This window comes from Grammomys surdaster, unplaced genomic scaffold, assembly GCF_004785775.1.
Source record: "Grammomys surdaster isolate TR1022 unplaced genomic scaffold, NIH_TR_1.0 123436, whole genome shotgun sequence".
NCBI classification, from domain to species: Eukaryota; Metazoa; Chordata; class Mammalia; order Rodentia; family Muridae; genus Grammomys; species Grammomys surdaster.
This window is the reverse complement of record NW_021618686.1, coordinates 101,063-107,293: the sequence shown is the minus strand read 5'-3', so window position 1 is coordinate 107,293 and position 6,231 is coordinate 101,063.

The window sequence follows — 6,231 nt, the reverse complement described above, 5'->3', positions numbered from 1 at the left end:
AGTTGATGCTGCCAAAAGTCCTCTCTGGTGGGAGCGAACTGAGGAGTTTAAATGTCTTGTACTCTCTTATTGACTTCTCTTAAATCTTGTACTGGCTTGTAATCATTAGTGCCTGGCTTCTTCAGTTTCAAACCAAACTTTTGGGAATTCTGCTAGCCATTCACTGATATCTGGGGCTTCCGCCTTCGTCACCCAGGTTCTCTGTCTGTCTAAGTCCTATCCTATCTCTTGTCTTTCTCTCCTCCTTAACTAAATCTTGTAGGGTATAGTCCTGCAATATGTTGCAATGTCTTTCTTATATCAGGTGCTGACTGTCCTATAAAGGCCATAGCCACTGCTGCCTGCTGACCCTCAGAAATTGGGTCGAAAAGCATATAACATCTATATGCTTCCAGCAACCTCTCAAGAAACACAGATGGTGGCTCATTTGGTCCCTAAAGGACTTCTCTTACCTTGGCCAAATTGGTGGGCCATCTCGCTGCCATTGGAGACCCGCTAGAGCCCGATGGTAGACCACCAGCTGCCCCTTACCTGCAGTTAAGGGGGAATCTGGCATCAATCTCATTGGGAAGCTGTGTAGGCTGCCAGTTGTCACCAGGAATGTTCTTATGGGCTTCTAATAGAATTCTTTCTTTCTCTTCAGTAGTAAAGAGAACCTGTAAATGCTATTGACAATCATCCCAGGTGGGCTGGAGGGAAAACATCAAAGACTCTACCAGTCCCGTCAGACTGGCTGGATTGTCCTGAAAGGAAGGGTGATGTGTCTTCTAAGACCCCCACAGATATCTCCTCTCTTTCTTAAAGGGGGGTGCTAAATTTGTCTCTACCACTGTATCTAATTGACAGCAGTCTGGTACTGTGTCACAGCTGTTCTTATTTTTTCTTACTCTTGCAACCATCTCCACCTGCTCTATCTTCTTCTCAACCATAAACATGAGTGAGTCAAAATTTCTGGAGCTCACGATTGAACTGCCAACTGCAGCCACTGTTTAACTATATTTTTTTTAAGTTTCTTTTTGTAATACTAGAGTGTAACCATAATTTTGAGAAACAAAACCAATTTTTAACAATGTAAACAATCTATTTTCTCTAAAATCAACACTAAATGCATTACTTTCAGGTTACAAAGTTGGCTGTCAGTTCCTATACATGAATGCATGATAGTGCAGCTTTTAATAACTCTTAAGAGACATTGTTTTAAATCCTATCTCTATACATCTGGTTTCTTAATGACTCCAATCCTGAGTTACCAGCTTTAAGCCAACTTTCTTTTACCAAGGTTGCAAATTTTTAACCATACCCAATAACTTATAGGGAAATAATCTATAACCAAGACATGCGGAACACTCTTATACTTTTAAACCAGTCATAAAAAAATGAAGTAAATGCACATCTTATATATTTTTTCAAACAAAATTTTCTTACTCTTAACTTCTTGTAAGGCTATTAGCCATTCATTCCTTGAGGCAAAACTTTCTAGTGATATCGCTTCATGGTCTCTCAAAAATTACAAGCATACTCAATGAATGCAAACCTCTCACCTTCACCAGGATGTAAAGGAACAGCATAAAAACACTCTTCTAAATCTATAATAATTCTATATGCATTTCCTGGGATGACAGCTGAAGCAGGCAAGTCAGGCTGTAATGCCCCACAAGTTTTATAAATCTTAAGTTTGAACTTTGTTTTGGATTAACTGAATAACCAGTCCCTTGTAGCAGACACAGCTATGTACCTAGAACATTCTTTACCACCTTAGCGTTGTGAAAGCATGGCTTGGACTGTAGTTAGCATTCTCATAAGCCAATTGTGTAACTGAGACTCCTAACTGAGGGTCTCTAAAAATCCTACCTGTCCTTTTAGCGGCCTAGCTACAATTTCCTGAAGTAGTTCATCAAGGCCTTATTTGATCCCAGATAAAACTTACACTGAAATCTCCTTTTCAATCTTGGGGGAAGAAAAAAATCAGTTTCTTTACCAAGAAAGTCAAAAAGTTCTTAGCCTCCCCAAGAATAGCTTGTGCAAACAATCATTTTTGCCAGGGCTCCTCCTGCTGTGCCTCACTTCCATCCACAGAGCAGGGGGACTTGCCTATCAGCTTTTGTTGTGGAAATTGAGGTTGCCTTTTAAACAAGCTTTAAGCTAAGTCAAGCCAGAAGTTTTAACCCTTTTTATCTTTCTGAACATGAAACATAGAACAGACATTTATTCTAATGAAACAAAGACAACGACACACGTGGGCAAATTTGGCACGCCAAGGACTCACAATAGACAAAGAAAGCATAACCAAGAATCTCTCCGGTAGGGGCCGGAGAGTTCCTTTTCTTTTGCTAACACATCACGGAGATCAAACAATTGTTTTAGCTATTTCTCTGCCAATGGTCATGTTACCTCTTGTTAACTCAGGATATTCAACACAGTAGATTCAGTCCAAAATAACATCAGTCACAGTCCAAAAACACACAAACAGTTCACCAAAAAAAAAAAAAAAAAAAACAGAAAACACAGTCAGCTTACCCCTGTCACGGGCGACCATATCCCAGGTGATACAGACAGTTCTCGACCTTGTCACAGGTACAGAGATCGGGTTTCACAATCAAGACATGAAAGACTGCTGGTGGGAGAACCTAATAACCAGATGACATGGCCAGCCCATGCTGGACCTAATTTAACAGATTTCTTACACCACCAGCAATGAACAACACAGAATTAGACACAGACACACAGCCACGGGAGCTTCAACAGACGCTACCCCAGGCGGCAGTGGCCAAAGACCACCTTCAGACAAAGAAGGTATCATTTCTGACCCTATCTCCCATAAAAATGAACTCTAGAGCATCCTCTAGAGAACTGTGGCTTGCAGTGTGCCGACACGTTTGTCCCACTGCTTCCACTTTCCATGAATTCCCTCCCAGAATTCGTAACCTGACCCTCTCCCAGGGTCGCAAACTGCCCTCCATGGCTTGCCTGGTTCCCACTCCTGCTGCGAGCACAGAAACCAGGCTACACAGTTGGTCGCCCCTGCCATGGGCGCACAGAGACTTCATAAACACAGTACACAGACAGTTGCCCCACACCATGGGCACAGACACCTCATAAGCACAGTACACAGTCCGTTGTCCCTATCACATCACAAGTAACACAAAACACAGACAAAACAACTATACAAAGCGACTAACCATCTCAACCGAGAAAGCCAACACCAATACAGAAAAACAGATGGCCAGGAGGTCTCTCACACCTCCTCCAGCAAGAGAACCATCACGTCCTCCCCGGCCTCCAGATGGGCACCCACCAGGCGTCCCTGGGGTCCCTCCTCACCTGGGACGTCTACCAGGTTGTGGCAGCGGCGACCCTCCTAGCACGTCTGCTGGTCACCCGTTCTCCTCCTGCTGAGACAGAAACGGTTTACTGCCTCTTACGAGACAAAAACAACTACCAAACCAAACCACAAAAGTGCACTTTCCAGAAATCAGAACCAGATACCAGAACGAGACAGACAGACAGACACACAAGACAAAAACTGCAGTACCCTTACCTCCCAGAGGGGGTCTTGGAGATCAGGGTGGTCGTAAATCCTGGACGAGCCCCCACTGAAGACCCCCGCAGAGGGGAGACCCTCACTCAAGTCTCGGGATATCACGGCCACCCAGTAATTCACTCAAGACACCAAAAACTGGAGCAACAGCCGAGGTTTAATCGGGAAATGGACAGCTAGCCGTCAGTCAATTCATATGCCCATGCAGGAGCTGAATTGACAATGTCAGCCAGTTTGAGAGGGTTTTTTAAAGGGAAAAACCACAAACCAAGGAATGGGGAGAGGGATGAGGGGTTGCTAAGGTGGCATAACATAAAAGTAGTGGAACCTTCCAAAGGAACCCAACCTCCCTGAGTCAGGGTCATGTGAAAACACTCTGTACGCTATTCTTTCTCAAGAATGTGGTCCTGCCCTGTCACTGCAATTACCAGCTTGGTTACCAGCTTCCTGGCTCCACCTAGCTCACTTGCATTCTAGCCAGTTCCCGTAAATAGCCTGTTCACATTCTTAGCTTGCTTCAGAGAGAATTTTCCATGCCCTTTTAAAGAAAATCTAAGGAAGAATCTATAGATTATTTTATAAAATGATCTTCATAATTTTTTACTCTACAACCTCAGGTGGCTGATCCCGAAATAAAGCCTTTTGTGGTTTGCATCAAGTTCGGTCTCTTGTGAGTTTCTGGGTGGCCATAATCTCCTGTGACTTGAGTGAGGGTCTCCCCTCACAGGGGTCTTTCATAACAATATTAATCCCAATTTTGTATCAATAAGAAACTCATACCAATGAAAACTTTAAATTCGTACAAAATAAATTCCAATGTAAGAGATTATAGCTTCAACTTTGTGTCAATTTTAAAGATTTCTACCAATGTAAGATATACCTATGTAATGTTTCGCTTAAGAGTAAATTTGCTAACCTATCCCTATTTGTCTATTTCTATGATTTCTATGATACTACTATACCCCCCTTTCTTTCCTCCCTCCCTTTTACCTAAGAAGAAGGGATAAAGAAGAGGACAGGAAAGGTAGAAATCCCTGAGTTTAAGCTCTCTAGTTCCCTCTCTGTTCAAAGCTACATTTGTAAAGTATCCTTTAAATGACAACATACATATAATTTCTAAAATAACCACAACCATCCACCCCAACATAAGGAACTGGAACGATGATCTTCTTTTGTCTGCTTCCAGCTGAATTGGGGCAAAAATTCCCATCTGGAGACAAAAAAAGGGAAATAAGAAAATTGGCTTAGTCAAAGGAGAGCTAGCTGGCATCATTTGCCTTGCAGTCACTATTTGCTAAGAAAGCTCATTGCTTAGCTGACATCGTGACTGTGGCAGTCTGAAAGGCTGGACAGGCAAGCTAACTGTTCTGGAAAAGTTCTTGAAGCAAGTCTTTAAAAGAAGCAGCTTCGACACAGTTGCAGTAGAATCAAGCGTGAAGCAGGAATAGAAGCTCCCGGAGTCTCAGCATCCCCGAGTATGAATCTTTTTAGGGCTATCTTTCTGTTCTTTCATCCTGCAGTACATAAAACGTAAAAGCAGCAGGTAGTTCTGTAAGGACATTCACATGGAGCATGCAGGGTACACAGATTGGTCAATGGAGATCAATAAAGAAAGATGACTACCTTTCTTCAAGTTAGTTTGATCACTTAATCATACTGCAATATAACTTTGTATACATGCTCTCAGAAAGGATGGTATATATTAACAAGTCATGAGAAATTAGTACCTAATAAGTGTTCTTGGCTGTGTATAGACATTTTAGTCCCAGCCAGTTCCAGAGCTGTATCCATATAAGAGATATAAACATCACCATATATACATCACCTATTTGGTTGATTGTGTTAGTCTCCCTTTTCTTCTTCTATGTCACCAAGGTCTTCAGTAAGTCTCCCTTTGTCATGTTTGATTTTTATCAACTTGGGAGGAACCCACAGCTTTTCTTTTCCTGTGGAAACATAGGCCTAACCCCTCCCCTATTGTAACATATTTCTCACTTTCCATTCTGACGTCAGAATATCCTTAATATAAACAGATTGGTTAAGTTCAATAGTTTTTTCCACTATCCAATGTCTTTCAGCAGCAGTGGTGTTTTGTTCATTAGCATTTAAAAATTTAAGGTTAATAAAGTACAATGTAATCTATCAAAGGCAGCTGCCCACTGAAATCCTGAATAATGTGTCTATAGTATGGTGCACATATTTCAGTTTACCAAACTCTGTAAAATGGAAGACATTCATTTGCCAAATGTTATTTCTTTGGGTACCCTTAGGGTTAGCTCCTATAGGCAATGGAGTTTGGTTATATATTGAGCAAGTAGGACATTGACTTTTGCCTATTAAGCATCTCCTTTAGAGTTCAATTAGATCTCTCAATAATCACTTGTCCTATAGGATTGTGTGATATGCTTGTAAAGTTTTATATTATAATATGCAAAAACTGCTTCATCTTATTAGAAATATATGACAGACTGTTGTCTGTTTTAATTTGTATAGGTATTCCCATAATGGCCAAAACAACAACAAGTTCTTCTTCCTCTTCTTCTTCTTCTTCTTCTTCTTCTTCTCCTCCTCCTCCTCCTCCTCCTCTTCCTCCTCCTCCTCCTCCTCCTCCTCCTTCCTCCCTTCTCCTTCTCCTTCTCCTTCTTCTTCTTTTCTCCTTCTTCTCCTTCTTCTCCCTCTCCCTCTCCCTCTCC